Source organism: Tachyglossus aculeatus, chromosome X1 (assembly GCF_015852505.1).
Source record: "Tachyglossus aculeatus isolate mTacAcu1 chromosome X1, mTacAcu1.pri, whole genome shotgun sequence".
In the NCBI taxonomy this organism is placed as follows: domain Eukaryota; kingdom Metazoa; phylum Chordata; class Mammalia; order Monotremata; family Tachyglossidae; genus Tachyglossus; species Tachyglossus aculeatus.
This window is the reverse complement of record NC_052101.1, coordinates 49,590,953-49,607,404: the sequence shown is the minus strand read 5'-3', so window position 1 is coordinate 49,607,404 and position 16,452 is coordinate 49,590,953.

Genomic DNA, 16,452 nt, shown 5'->3' with positions numbered 1-16,452 from the left:
AGCGAGGGCTCACGGGAAAGGGCCGAAGGGGCGGACGTAAGGGGGCGCGGGAGCGAGCACGCACCCGGGAGCGAGCGCGGCCGGCGTCGGCGGGCGCGCGCGCGCGGACCCCCCCCCCCCCCCCCAGCACCCTAAAAGAACCGCGGCCACCATCTTGGATTCGGGCGACGTCTGAGGCGGGCCTCCTCAGCGGCCATTTCGGGTGCGGGCTACCGCCAGACCTCCTGTTCGAATCAATCCGGTTAATTAGTGCCTCCGGGGCGCTGTATTAAGCGCTCGGGCGAGCAGAACGCAACAATAAACAGACGCATTCCCTGCCCTCCAGGCCACTTGGGTTTTCCTCTCCCCCTCGTCTCCCTCTCCATCCCCCCCATCTTACCTCCTTCCCTTCCCCACAGCACCTGTATATATGTATAAATATATTTGTACATGATTATTACTCTATTTATTTATTTATTTTACTTGTACCTATCTATCCTATTTATTTTCTTTTGTTAGTATGTTTGGTTTTGTTCTCTGTCTCCCCCTTTTAGACTGTGAGCCCACTGTTGGGTAGGGACTGTCTCTATGTGTTGCCAACTTGTACTTCCCAAGCGCTTAGTCCAGTGCTCTGCACACAGTAAGCGCTCAATAAATACGATTGATTGATTGATTGATTGATTGAGAAGCAGCGTGGCTCAGTGGAAAAAGCCCGGGCTTTGGAGTCAGAGGTCATGGATTCGAATCCCGGCCCCACCACATGTCTGCTGTGTGACCTTGGGCGAGTCACTTCACTTCTCTGAGCCTCAGTTACCTCATCTGTAAAATGGGGATTAAGACTGTGAGCCCCACGTGGGACAACCTGATCACCTTGTATCCCCCCCAGCGCTTAGAACAGTGCTTTGCACATAGTAAGCGCTTAACAAATGCCATCATTATTATTATTATTATTATTATTGATTGATTTCACCCCATTCAGGCCCCGAGGCACGGCATTCAGTCATTCAGTCTTATTTGGCGAGCGCTTACTGGGTGCGGAGCCCTGTACTAAGCGCTTGGGAAGTCCAAGTTCGGCAACATCTAGGGACGGTCCCCACAGCGGGCTCACAGTCTAGAAGGGGGAGACAGACAACGAAACAGAACATGGAGACAGGTGTCAAAATCGTCAGAACAAATAGAATTATAGCTACACACCCAACAAAATACAGTAATAATAATGATGATGATGGCATTTATTAAGAGCTTACTGTGTGCAAAGCACTGTTCTAAGCGCTGGGGAGGTTACAAGGTGATCAGGTTGTCCCACGGGGGGCTCACAGTCTTCATCCCCATTTTACAGACGAGGTAACTGAGGCCCAGAAAAGTTAAGTGACTTGCCCAAAGTCACACAGCTGACAAGTGGCAGAGCTGGGATTTGAACCCATGACCTCTGACACCAAAGCCCACGCTCGTTCCATTGAGCCACGCTGCTTCTCAGTGACTGATGAGCTCAGTCCCCACCCCTGCCCCAAGAGGTTAATGGCCTAAAATCATATTTTCTCCAAGAGGCCTTCCCTGACTAACCCATCATTCCCTTCTTGCCTGTGCACTTAGATCTGGACTCCTTTAATAATAAGTATGGTATTTGTTAAGCGCTTACTGTGTGCCAAACAGTGTTCTAAGCGCTGGAGGTTGATACAGGGTAATCAGGTTGTCCCACATGGGTCTCACACTTTTAATCCCCATTTTACAGATGAGGGAACTGAGGCCCAGAGAAGTGAACTGATTTGTCCGAAGTCACACAGCAGACATGTGGCAGAGCTGGGACTAGAACCCTCGTCCTCTGACTCCCATGCCCGGACTCTTTCCACTAAGCCACGCTGCTTCCTTTAACCGCTTTGATACTCATTCATTCATTCACTCAATCGTATTTATTGAGTGCTCACTGTGTGCAGAGCACTGTACTAAGTGCTTGGGAAGTACAAGCCGGCAACGTATAGAGACGGTCCCTACCCAACAATGGGCTCACAGTCTAGAAGGGGGAGACAGGCAACAAAACAAAACATGCAGGCAGGTGTCAAAACCGTCAGAATAAAGGGAATTATAGCTATATACACATCATTAATAAAATAAATTGAGAAGTAAATACGTACAAGTAGAATAGAGTAAAAAATATGTACAAATATATACAGGTGCCGTGGGGAGGGGAAGGGGGTAGGGCAGAGGGAGGGAGGGAGGGCGATGGGGAGGGGAGGAGGAGAGGTCTGGGAAGGCCTCCTGGAGGAGGTGAGCTCTCAGAAGGTCTTTGAAGGGAGGAAGAGAGCTACTTTGACAGATGTACTCATACCACACTATCCCTCCAATATAACTCTGTTGCACTGTACTCTCCCAAACCCTTAGTACAGTGTTCTGCACGTAGTAAGCACTCAATAAAGACCATTGATTGGTATCCTTATACTCTGTCATACCCCTATCAGTGATTGATTTTGACAACTGTCTCCCCATCAAAGCTTCTTGTGGACGGAGAACGTTTCTACCAACTCTATCATACTCTACTCTCCCAAGGGCTTAGCACAGTTCACTGCACAAAGTAAGCGATCGGTAAATACCAATCAATCAATCAATCATATTTATTGAGCGCTTACTGTTTGCAGAGCACTGTACTAAGCGCTTGGGAAGTACAAGTTGGCAACATATAGAGACGGTCCCTACCCAACAGTGGACTCACAGTCTAGAAGGGGGAGACAGAGAACAAAACCAAACATATTAACAAAATAAAATAAATAGAATAGATATGTACAAGTAAAATAAATAAATAAATAAATAGAGTAATAAATATGTACAAACGTATATACCTATATACAGGTGTTGTGGGGAAGGGAAGGAGGTAAGATGGGGGGTTGGGGGGGGGCGAGGGGGAGAGGAAGGAGGGGGCTCAGTCTGGGAAGGCCTCCTAGAGGAGGTCAGCTCTCAGTAGGGCCTTGAAGGGAGGAAGAGAGCTAGTTTGGCGGATGGGCAGAGGGAGGGCATTCCAGGCCAGGGGGAGGACGTGGGCCGGGGGTCCACGGCGGGACAGGCAAGAACGAGGCACGGTGAGGAGATTAGGGGCAGAGGAGCGGAGGGTGCGGGCTGGGCAGTAGAAGGAGAGAAGGGAGGTGAGGTAGGAGGGGGCGAGGGGATGGACAGCCTTGAAGCCGAGGGTGAGGAGTTTCTGCCTGATGCGCAGATTGATTGGTAGCCACTGGAGATTTTTGAGGAGGGGAGTAACATGCCCAGAGCATTTCTGGACAAAGACAATCCGGGCAGCAGCATGAAGTATGGATTGAAGTGGGGAGAGACACGAGGATGGGAGATCAGAGAGAAGGCTGATGCAGCAGTCCAGACGGGATAGGATGAGAGCTTGAACGAGCAGGGTAGCGGTTGGGATGGAGAGGAAAGGGCGGATCTTGGCAATGTTGCGGAGCTGAGACTGGCAGGTTTTGGTGACGGCTTGGATGTGAGGGGTGAACGAGAGAGCGGAGTCGAGGATGACACCAAGGTTGCGGGCTTGTGAGACGGGAAGGATGGTAGTGCCGTCAACAGTGATGGGAAAGTCAGGGAGAGGGCAGGGTTTGGGAGGGAAGACAAGGAGTTCAGTCTTGGACATGTTGAGTTTTAGGTGGCGGGCAGACATCCAGATGGAGATGTCCTGAAGGCAGGAGGACATGCGAGCCTGGAGGTGGGGGAGAGAGCAGGGGCAGAGATGTAGATTTATCTGGGTGTCATTAGCGTAGAGATAATAGTTGAAGCCGTGGGAGCGAATGAGGTCACCAGGGGAGTGAGTGTAGATCGAGAACAGAAGGGGACCAAGAACTGAATATTGAGGAACCCCTACAGTACAGTCCCTGGAGGGGGAGGAGGAGCCTGCAAGAGAGACTGAGAATGAATGGCCAGAGAGATAAGAGGAGAACCAGGAGAGGACGGAGTCTGTGAAGCCAAGGTTGGATAGCGTGTTGAGGAGAAGGGGGTGGTCCACAGTGTCGAAGGCAGCTGAGAGGTCAAGGAGGATTAGGATAGAATAGGAGCCGTTGGATTTGGCAAGCAGGAGGTCATTGGTGACCTTTGAGACGGCAGTTTCCATGGAGTGTAGGGGACGAAAGCCAGACTGGAGGGGGTCGAGGAGAGAGTTGGCATTGAGGAATTGGAGGCAGCGCATGTAGACTACTCGTTCAAGGAGTATGGAAAGGAATGGTAGGAGGGAGATAGGGCGATAACTAGAAGGTGAGGTGGGGTCAAGAGAGGGTTTTTTTAGGATGGGAGAGACATGGGCATGTTTGAAGGCAGAGGGGAAGGAACCAGTGGAGAGTGAGCGGTTGAAGATGGAAGTTAAGGAGGGGAGAAGGGATGGAGCGAGAGATTTCATTAGATGAGAGGGAATGGGGTCAGAAGCACAGGTGGCCGGGGTAGCACTTGAGAGGAGGGAGGAGAGCTGACCTGTGGTCCAGCCTTTCCTTTCCCCCCTTTCCCATCAACCATCCTCATGTGTTTTCACATTCCTAGTCCTCAATATGCTCCCTTAGCCCTGGCGAAAGCAATATGTCTTTTCCAGTCCCTGCTTTCCTTCTCTTCACCCCCTTGAGATTTCCCACAAACTGCTCACCTGTACACCTGAGATGCCGCAAGCTCTCAACTCCCTCTCTTTGCATCATCCCCCACTCCGTCTCAAACTCACCCCTCTCCTGTTACCCAATTCACTATTCCCATAATGATCTTGACTCTCCCACCTGTGACCCCTCACTCTGGCTGTATCCCCCAATCTCTTCCTCTTTTCCAGCCAACTGCTGAGAAGTCACTGACCAAACGGCCGGTGAGTTGTGGTCACTGACTCAACCACTTCCCCAGGCTCCTACCTGCACAGGCTAATTAATCACCACCCATTGAAACCTCGGGCTAAGGCACAGACTTGAGATATTGTTATTTTAGGGGGCTCCCAGGAGCCAACTGGGAAGTTGCTTTCTACCTTAGGGAGTGTCTGGTTGCAGAGGTGTGGAATAGGTTGTGGTTGGGCCGGATGCAGAGCTCCAGCAATGGGCCTCTGCAATCCTGACAGACTCCAAACACTAATAATAATAACAACAGTAATAGTATTTGTTAAGTGCTTACTATGTGCCAAGCATTGTACTAAACACCGGAGTAGCTACCAGATCATCAGGTCCCACATGGAGCTCACAGTTTAAGTAGGACGGAGAACAGGCACTGAAGCCCCATTTTGGAGATGAGAGAACTGAGGCACAAAGAAGTCAAGTGACTTGACCAAAGTCACACAGCAGGTATGTGGCAGAGTCAGGATTAGAACCCAGGTCCTCTGATTCCCAGGCCTGTGCTCTTACCTCTAGGCCACGCTGTTTCCCATATAGATAGATAGACTATATAGACGATATAGATAGGTTCCCTAAAAACCAGAGACCACGGGGCAGCTGCACCCTTTAATAATTATGATAATGTTGGTATTTGTTAAGCGCTTACTATGTGCCAAGCACTGCTCTAAGCGCTGGGGGGGTACAAGGTAATCAAGGTGGTCCCACGTGGGGCTCACAGTCTTAATCCCCATTTTACAGATGACGGAACTGAGGCACGGAGAAGTTAAGTGACTTGCCCAAAGTCACACAGCTGACAAGTGGCGGAGCCAGGATTAGAACCCACGACCTCTGACTCCCAAGCCCGGGCTCTTGCCACTGAGCCACGTTGCTTCTTTGAGCTGGCATTGTCTGGGGTGGCCATTTGTCCAGTTTTGGACAGGGTGGTCCAGTTTACCTCTGGCTGGTACGGATAAGGGACCGGATGCCTTTATGTTTTAAACACCCAGCCTCTGTGAGCTCCAATTCCACTCTCCCGGATTCCACAGTTCCGTAGCTCAGTCCATATTCCCAGGAACCTGGAAGAGAAATCCAATCGCTCTGGACCAACGGAAAGGGTCAGATCCACCAGGCAGGTAGCTCATCAATTATGTAAGTTCTGAAAAGTCCTGCAAAGACCCTTTTTATGTGTGTCCTCATGGAGCAGCATGGCCTAGTGGCTAGAGCACGAGCCTGGGAATCAAAAGGTCCTGGGTTCTAATCCCAGCTCCATTCGTCTGCTGTGTGACCTGGGACAAGTCACTTCAGTTCTTTGGGCCTCAGTTACCTCATCTGTCAAATGGGGTTTGAGACTGTGAGTCCCATGTGGGACAGGGACTGTGTCTGATTCGATTTGCTTGTATCCACCCCAGCGCTTAGTACAGTGCTTGACACATAGTAAGCACTTAATGCCCTTATGTTAGATTAATTATTATTACTATGGTATTTATTAAGTGATTACTATGTACCAGCCACTGTACTATACCGGACATAGTCACTGTCTTAATCCCCATTTTACAGATGAGGGAACTGAGGCCCAGAGAAGTGAATTGACTTGCTCGAGGCCACACAACAGACAAGTGGCAGAGCCAGGATTAGAACCCATGGCCTTCTGACTCCAGGCCCACGCTCTAGCCGCTACGCTATGTTGTTATTATGAATATACTGTGGGCAGAGGATATGTCTACCGGTCCTGTTGTACTGTCATTTAACTTTTCTGTGCCTCAGTTACCTCATCTGTAAAATGGGGATTAAGATTGTGAGCCCCACGTGGGACAACCCGATTACCTTGTATCTATCCCAGTGCTTAGAACAGTGCTTGGCACATAGTAAGCGCTTAACAAATACCATCATTATTATTATTATTGTTATTACTCTCCCAATCAGTCATATTTATTGAGCGCTATGCGCAGAGCACTGTACTAAGCGCTTGGGATAGAATTAAACTCGTTAAGGGCAGGGAATGTGTCTGCTAATTCTGTTGTTTTGTACTCTCCCCAGCACTTAATGCAGTGCTCTGCACATAGTGCTCAATAAATACTACTGATTGATTGATACAATACAACAGAATTAGCAGTCATGTTTACTGCCGATACCCAGCTTACAGTCCAGAAGGGGAGACAGATGTCAGTATGCTCAAGTCTTTAGTACAGTGTTCTGCAAACAATCAATACAATCAATGGTATTTACTGAGCGCTTACTGTGTGAAGACCACCATACTAAGGGCCTGGGAGAGGACACAAGATTTGGTAGATACATTCCCTGCACATAATGAGCTTATAGTCTATCGTGATTGACTGCTATACAATGTAATTTTACATCTGGTGTTTATTCAAAGACCAGGGGCAACAAAAGGGGGTCCAGAAATCCAGTTGGCCTCTCTGTGGGGGGGAAGGGAGAGAAGGAGAGAGACAGAGAGAGACTGAGTGACATTTTACCAAGCATCTGACACTTTGTCATTTCTCACAAATTCATAAATTCACAAATTCACAAAAATTCTCACATTTCACAAAGGTGAAATGTGCACCTTTCACCCTCTTTTCCCTTTGTAAATACTCTCTACTCACTCTCCCTTTAAATATCCATCTTCTCTGTTTGTAAAGAGCCTAGAGCAAGGTATTGGTGATGGGGGGGTGGGGGGGGGGGTATTTGTGCATGTGTGTTTGCGTGTGTATGTGCGTGTGTGTGCATGTATGCAGTAGCCTGGATGCCCAAGTGCCAGCAGCAATCCAGGTCAGGCATTTCTGGTTTGGAGAGGTCACTCAGGAACTTCTCTCCCCCTCCTGCCCCCCTGCCCACCAATGGCCCCCTGCCAGACCGTCCTGTAGGCCTTTACCCCCCGGGTAGCCCTGAGTGGCCAGCCCCCGGTACCCCAAATCTGGCCATTGTAGAGATTTTTTGAAAACGGTATCTGTTAAGCGCTTACTACGTGCCTGGCTGGGCTAATTAGATTGGATACAGTCCATATCCCACGTGGGACTCACAATCTAATTTCCCATTTGACAAATGAGGTAACTGAGGCACGGAGAAGGGAAGTGTCTTGCCCAGAGTCACACAGCAAACAGGTGGCAGAACTAGAATTAGAACCCAGGTCCTTCTGACTCTCAGGCCCGCGCTCTACCCGCTAGGCCGGGCCCCGTCTCCATAATAATAATAATAATAATAATAATAATAATGGCATTTATTAAGCGCTTACTATGTGCAAAGCACTGTTCAAGGCGCTGATGTAATAATAATAACAATATTGGCATCTATTAAGCACTTACTATGGCAAAGCACCGTTCTAAGCGCTGGGGAGGTTACAAGGTGATCAGGTTGTCCCACGGGGGGCTCACAGTCTTGATCCCCATTTTGCAGGTGAGGTAACTGAGGCCCAGAGAAGTGAAGTGACTTGCCCAGAGTCGCACAGCTAATTGGCAGAGCCACGATTTGAACCCACGACCTCTGACTCCCGAGCCCACGCTCTTTCCACTGAGCCATGCTGTTTCTCACCGTAGCCACAGAAGCCCACCCTGAGTCAGCCCCGCTTTCCCCAGGCCTCCGCACAGTACGGAATGGCAACCATTCTTGCTGACCGGTGCCTGGCTCGGAATTCATGGCAATGATGAGACATAATTAATTGCCGAACGGAGGCCAACTTGAGGCGTCTTGGGCCCCCCCAGACTTTTGACATCCTGTGGTTAACCATTGTCCTTTTGGGGCTGGAACTGCAACTAATTATGCTTCCTACAGGGTCTTGCACGGCTGACACGTTACAAATGGCAGATTCTGCGGGAATTATTCGAAATACAGTTTGTGGGACTTGGCCGTTAACTTTTCTCGCTCGAGCCACCAGGTGGCAGGTGCATTTTCATTTTATATTTTATTTTTTTTTTAGAGCTTTTCTATTGGAAAACAGCCAGGAGTGGTTGGGCAACGGGGATAGTCCGTTAAATCCTTTCGGTATTATCGTTTCTTATCGAAAGCTGTTTTCCGAAAATAAGCAGTTGAGGTCATACTTGAACTCCGGCTGAAATTAAATCTCCGCCCCATTAAAAGTGCTCTGGGAGCTGAGGTTTCTGTTACTCAAGGGACTGAAAAGTTTGGAAACTAGATTACAGTTGTGTTTGGCTAATGTATGCTGGGATAATGGCTCTAATTGAATGTACCTGGTGAATATCCTAAGCCACCCACACTATTGGTCCCTCATTTATCCCAGTTAATAAGTTATGGTTTTAAAGGGAGGGATGGGTGTATATTTTTTAAGACGTAAAGGAACTCATTTTTACCGGCAGGTCATTCTATACAAGCAAGAATGCTTGATAAAGAAAGGCCTTTAATCTGAAGAGAAAGTCTGAGTTATCTGACCCATCCATCACTTACCTCTGACCTTGTCTGCCGTGTGACCTTGGGCAAACCACTTAACTTCTCTGTATCTCAGTTAGCTCATCTGTAAAATGGGGATTAAGGCTGTGAGCCCCAAGTGGAACAAACTCCTAGTGCCTAGAACAGTGCTTGGCACATAGTAAGTGCTTAACAAATACCATTATAATTATTATTATTTCCCCTGAATGTGGGCAGGGACTGTCTCTATTGCTGTATCGTACTTTCCCATGTGCTTAGTACAGTGCTCTGAACACAGTAAGAACTCAATAAATACGATTGAACGAATGAGTGAATGAGTGAAATGATCGAAGGGGGCTCCCTCCCAGTTTATCGCTGTCCCTTCTTCCTTTTCCTAATAATCACACTTCCCCCCTTCAAAACCCTACTGAAGGCTCACCTCCTCCAGGAAGCCTTCCCAGACTAAGCTCCCCTTTTTTCCTCAGCTCTTCCTCCCCTTCACCTTGTCCCGACTGGCTCCCTTTGCTCTACCCCCCGCCCCCCGGCCCACAGGACTTGTACATATCGATAATTCTACTTATTTATATTAATGCCTGCTTTACTTGTTCTGATTTATATATATCGACTTCTATTTATTTATATTGAAGCTATTGATGCCTGTTTACTTGTTCTGAGGTCTGTGTCCCCCCTTCTGGACTGTAAGCCCACTGTGGGCAGGGATTGACTGTATTGCTGAATTGTACTTTCCAAGCACTTAGTACAGTGCTCTGCACACAGTAAGCGCTCAATAAATACGACTGACTGAATGAATGAATAATAAGTCCTGTTGTGGTAGCTCAGTATTACAGCTATGACATCACATGCTGAGACAGAGATTTCATAATAGTAACAATAATTGCATTTGTTTAGCATTTAGTATGTGCCAAGCACTGTACTAAGCGTCGGGGTAGGTACAAGATAACTAGGGCAAATACCATCCCTGTCCCTCAAGGGGTTCATTCATTCATTCATTCATTCATTCAATCGTATTTATTGAGCACTTACTGGGTGCAGAGCACTGTACTAAGCGCTTGGGAAGTACAAGTTCAGAGTCTAAGTAGCAGGAAGAATGGGTATTCAATCCCCATTTTCCAGATGAAGAATCTGAGGCTCAGAGAAGTTCAATGATTAGAACTCGGGGCCTCTGACTCCCCGGTTGGTGCTCGTCCACTAGGTCTCTTGCTTCTCATAAAAACAAAACATCCCCTTCACAAGTAATCTCACACTAGAGGACAGAAGTTTTGCCTTGTGTCATCTCTTCAGTAAGTGGTAATCTTCTAAAATGCTCGTCTGCCTTATAATTATTATTATTATATATATTATGATTATTATTATTGTATTTGTTAAGCGCTTACTATGTGCCAAACACTGTTCTAAGCAGGTCGTGTAACCCCGCTCCCCAAAAAACTCCAGTGGTTGCCCATCCACCTCCGCATCAAACAAACACTCCTCACCAATGGTTTTAAATCACTCCACCAACTTGCCCCCTCCTATCATCATCATCATCATCATCAATCGTATTTACTGAGCGCTTACTGTGTGCAGAGCACTGTACTAAGCGCTTGGGAAGTACAAATTGGCAACATATAGAGACAGTCCCTACCCAACAGTGGGCTCACAGTCTAAAAGGGGGAGACAGAGAACAAGACCAAACATACTAACAAAATAAAATAAATAGAATAGATATGTACAAATAAATAAATAAATAAATAAATAGAGTAATAAATATGTATAAACATATATACATATATACAGGTGCTGTGGGGACGGGAAGGAGGTAAGATGGGGGGATGGAGAGGGGGACGAGGGGGAGAGGAAGGAAGGGGCTCAGTCTGGGAAGGCCTCCTGGAGGAGGTGAGCTCTCAGTAGGGCCTTGAAGGGAGGAAGAGAGCTAGCTTGGCAGATGGGCAGAGGGAGGGCATTCCAGGCCCGGGGGATGACGTGGGCCGGGGGTCGATGGCGGGACAGGCGAGAGCGAGGTACGGTGAGGAGATTAGCGGCAGAGGAGCAGAGAGTGCGGGCTGGGCTGTAGAAGGAGAGAAGGGAGGTGAGGTCGGAGGGGGCGAGGGGATGGACAGCCTTGAAGCCCAGGGTGTGGAGTTTCAGCCCGATGCACAGATTGATCGGTAGCCACTGGAGATTTTTGAGAAGGGGAGTAATATGCCCAGAGCGTTTCTGGACAAAGATAATCCAGGCAGCAGCATGAAGTATGGATTGAAGTGGGGAGAGACACGAGGATGGGAGATCAGAGAGAAGGCTGATGCAGTAGTCCGGACGGGATAGGATGAGAGCTTGAATGAGCAGGGTAGCGGTATGGATGGAGAGGAAAGGGTGGATCTTGGCGATGTTGCGGAGCTGAGACCGGCAGGTTTTGGTGACGGCTTGGATGTGAGGGGTGAATGAGAGAGCGGAGTCGAGGATGACACCGAGGTTGTGGGCTTGTGAGACGGGAAGGATGGTAGTGCCGTCAACAGAGATGGGAAAGTCAGGGAGAGGGCAAGGTTTGGGAGGGAAGACAAGGAGTTCAGTCTTCGACATGTTGAGCTTTAGGTGGTGGGCAGACATCCAGATGGAGATGTCCTGAAGGCAGGAGGAGATGCGAGCCTGGAGAGAGGGGGAGAGAGCAGGGGCAGAGATGGAGATCTGGGTGTCATCAGCGTAGAGATGATAGTTGAAGCTGTGGGAGCGAATGAGGTCACCAAGGGAGTGCGTGTAGATCGAGAACAGAAGGGGACCAAGCACTGAACCTTGGGGAACCCCCTCAGTAAGAGGATGGGAGGGGGAGGAGGAGCCTGCAAAAGAGACTGAGAATGAACTACCGGAGAGATGAGGAGAACCAGGAGAGGACGGAGTCTGTGAAGCCAAGGTCAGATAGCATGTTGAGGAGAAGGGGGTGGTCCACAGTGTCGAAGGCAGCTGAGAGGTCGAGGAGGATTAGGACAGAGTATGAGCCGTTCACTTCGCTTCTCTCCATCTACAAGCCAGCCCACACACTTCACTCCTCTACTGCTAACCTTCTCACCATGCCTCCATCTCGCCTGGATCCCTAACCCATGTCCTGCCTCTGGCCGGGAACACCCTCTCTCCTCAAATTTGCCGAACTATTCCTCTGCCCCTGATCAAAGCCTTATTGAAGGCACATCTCCTCCAACAGGTCTTCACTGACTAAGCCCCACTTTTCTTCATCTCCCACTCCTTTCTGCGTCACTCTGACTTCCTCCCTTTGTTATTCCCCCTTCCCAGGCTCACAGCACTTATGTACATATCTGCCATTTTATTTATTTTGTATATATTTTTTTACAGATTTATTATTCTATTTATTTTACTTGTACATATTTATTATTCTGTTTAGTTTGTTAGTGATGTCCATTTAGCTTTACTTCTATTTATTCTGATGACTTGACACCTGACCACATGTTTTGTTTTGTTGTCTGTCTCCCCCTTCTAGACTGTGAGCCCGTTGTTGGGTAGGGACCGTCTCTATATGTTGCCAACTTGTACTTCCCAAGCGCTTAGTACAGTGCTCTGCACACAGTAAGCGCTCAATAAATACGATTGAATGAATGAATGCTTGGCACATAGTAAGTGCTTAACAAGTACCCTAATTATTATTATTATTGTTCAGGCTGTATCAGCTCATTGTGGGCAGGGAATGTGTCTGTTTATTGTTGTATTGTACTCTCCCAAGCGGTTAGTCCAATACTGTGCATACAGTAAGTGCTCAATAAATACGATTGCATGAATGAATACAAACTAATCGGGTTGAACAAAGCCCATGTCCCACGTGGTACTCAGTGTCTTAATCCCCATGAGACAGAATCCCTGTCTCATATGGGGCTCACAGTCTAAACAGGAAGAAGCACAGGCACTGAATCCCCATTCTACAGATGAGGAAACTGAAGCCCAGAGAAGCAAAGAGACTTACCCAAGGTCACGCAGCAGGCACGTGGAAGAGGCAGGATTAGAACTCAGGTCCTCTGACTCCAGGCCCGCTTGTCTTTGCTGTGGCAGCTGGCGCAGCCTCCAGATTCCCACAAACAGGTTGGTTCACACTCCCCCCTCTATTGCCATCATTTGCCTGCTACGGTACCACTTCATTTGGAACTAGACAAAAATCCAGTACAGAAAAGTAGCATCTGAAAGGGAAATTCCATAGAAAAGGATTCCATAGAAGAGTCAAAGAGGACACGTTCCAGCACCTTCCTTTCACACCCACTAGAAAAGGGTACCAAACTGATGTTCCCTGAGATCCTGGAGGTCTAAACACTGACTCATGGAAATGGCCTATTTTTTCAATATGTTTTTACTTCTGCTTTGAAGCAGACACACAGTACAGGCCCAACAGCAGTTTTAAACCTCCTTTAGACAGCAGTTATTGCTCAATAAATGTTAAATAGTAATTGGATATCTACAATATGTCCCTTTATCATCATCAATCGTATTTATTGAGCACTTACTATGTGCAGAGCACTGTACCTCATCATTTTATATAAGCCCCAAATACTCCAGTAAGGGTGTTCAAGGCTAGCTTAGAAAAGAAGACACCGAGGCATTTCTCCACAGATTAGAAATGCTCACCTGCAATTAACACTGAACTCATTCAAGGTCACGAGGTCATTTATCCTCCAACATCTGGATTATGAAACAGCACTTGTGGAGGTGCTTTTTAAACTTTCATCGCTCTTGGTATTTCAAATCAACTGTGCGGCCCGGAGATGCACTCCTGTTCTGCTGAGATATGGAACAGATGTCCCCTACCCAAGCGTTCCATCCAAGATGAAAAAAAAACTCAAAAAAAAAACCCCTTTTGAAAACCATCAGTTGAGTTTGCTCATTTGGGCTTTCTTTTTACGTTCTTAGTTTCTATGGGCACTGATATCGGTAGCTTGGGATCTCAAGATTCAGAAACCACCCCCAGTGTTTGGCTGCAAAGAAGGCTAAGGTTTGGGGTCTGCAGGTCTAGGATCAGGCAGGGCCTGGCTCCTCCCCTGCCCTCCCTCCTTTCTCATTTAATCTGATCTCCCATTTGGAGAAAGACTTGGGCTTCCTGAGGCCCAGCCCAAATGGAACTCCAGCATAAAGACCACAGGTTTTTTCATTTGGGGGCTGCCAAATCCCAGAAAAATACACAAACATTTGCATCCTGATGAAAATTCCGCTGGGAAGAGCAGTTAAAAGGAGTCTATCCTGGGAAGCATTTTGGAGACAGTGAGTCAGACGGGGCTTACATTTAAATGCACTCAGCGAATCCTAAAATGGAGCGAGTGTGAAAAGGCAGACTGTTCCACTGTGTGTCTGCTATGCTCAGCATAGGGTGTTTCTCAAAGCAGCAGCATTTAGAGAAATGTGTGAGGGCTAGCCAGCATGTAGCAGGATTCCATTATAGCTATGCTGAGCTGTTCGGAATCTAGTTCTCCTCAAAATGAGAGAAAAATGATAGAAGGCTTTTATTAAGTATTTTTCCCAATAGTGATGAAATCTCCCATAGAGATGTTCGGACGTTCCTCAGGCTTCAGCCAGAACCCGTACGGAGGAATGAGTTATAATAATGGTAATGCGGAGAGAGCACGTACCTGGGAGCCAAAGGACCCTGGCTCCTCCACGTACCTGCTGTGTGACCTTGGGCGAGTCACTTAACCTTTCTCTTCCTCAGTTCCAGATGAGGATTCAATACCTGTTCTCCCTTCTACTTAGATTGCAAGCCCCATGTGGGGCCTGATTATCCGGTATCCACCCCGGTGCTTAGTACAGTGCTTGGCACATTGTCAGCACTTAAGAAATAGTATGTTTATCATTATTATCATTATTATTACAAGTGCAAGTGACTTGTGTAGCATCATTTTCACTTTCTTGTCCCTGCCAGCCATGTTCCCAGCTAAGGCAGTGAAGTGGGTAAGTAGATGGCCTGGAGGCAGTTCTTTGAAAAGGGCGGGAAAGATTTTTTTTGCCCACAGAGTCCACTGGAGGACCAAGTGATTGTAGGACCATGTCAATGCCACCCGGTAGCCCTTCGACTGGGCAAGTGACTTCTCAGGTAGCCGTCTCAGTGGCCATTAGAGTCTGCACTGTCCATGTTCCCCAACTGTTTTTCAGGATTCCTTGATAAACAGGAGAGTCCCTTGTGACTTTTAGGCCCAACTGATGCCAGACCCGTGGCAGCACCGGAGGGCAGGGTTGGCCTGCTTCAGCTGCCCACCCTATCCCAAAAGCTGCAGTGAAGCTAATGGCTTTGACTCTTCCATGCACTAATTGATCCCAGAGGGGCAGTCGTCACCTCCTCCCCCTTGGGAGTCTGCACTTTTGGCTTGCCCCAGATAGCTCCATTTTACAGTCCTTTAGCTTATCTAAACCCTAAAGGGATCTCCCCTCAGCTGCTAAATCCTGAATCCACCAGTGGTATACTGAAGGTGGAAGAAGGTACTTCTCAAATAAGCTTTGTTGCCGAATTGTACTTTCCAAGCGCTTAGTACAGTGCTCTGCACACAGTAAGCACTCAATAGATACAACTGAATGAATGAAAAAGCAGAACTAAAAGTGAAGTGGCTGGGACACCTGGGCTCTCCCGATTTTCAGTGCATCGGTTTCCAATCCGAAGTCACAGTGGGGAAAGTTTTGAACGTAGATTGGAATTTAACCTGACCACAGCCAAGGGAGGAAGGAAATGTGTCTTGGCACCGGGTTTTAAGGAGGCCCTTTTGGGAAAATGAATAAAAAATTCAGTAAGCTGATAAGAGCACATCTGATGATGGAGATTCTTAGGGGCAGGTGGAGGCTAGGGAGGTTCAGTCAGGCTCACTCTGCCTGACAGAGAGGGAAGACCTGGAGTCCAGACTTGGGCAGCAGATCACACAGAGGGTAGGGACAGCCCTTTCCTCCCTCTCATCTCCCCTGATCCCAGGCCCAGGGATCTAAGCCTAGCCTTGCTCTGGGGGGTACAGGCCAGGAGGAGTCGGAGCCCTGACAGCTTGAGACCAGAAATGCTGGGAGAAAGTTATCTACCCCAAGTCTCATACGTGTGTCGGGGGAAGAACACCCGGACTAGGCCAGAATGTTGGGTGTCAGGCTTTGAGGTTCCCCTGAAGTTAAATGCTGTTCTAAACGCAGCCCACCTCCACTCTCCCTCACCCCCCACCTCCTGCCAATAGCCTTGTTGCCATCATTGGAGAAGCAGCGTGGCTCAGTGGATAGAGCACAGGAGAACCTAGGAGCCTAGGAGTCAGAAGGACCTGGGTTCTAATCCCTGCTCCACCACTTCGTC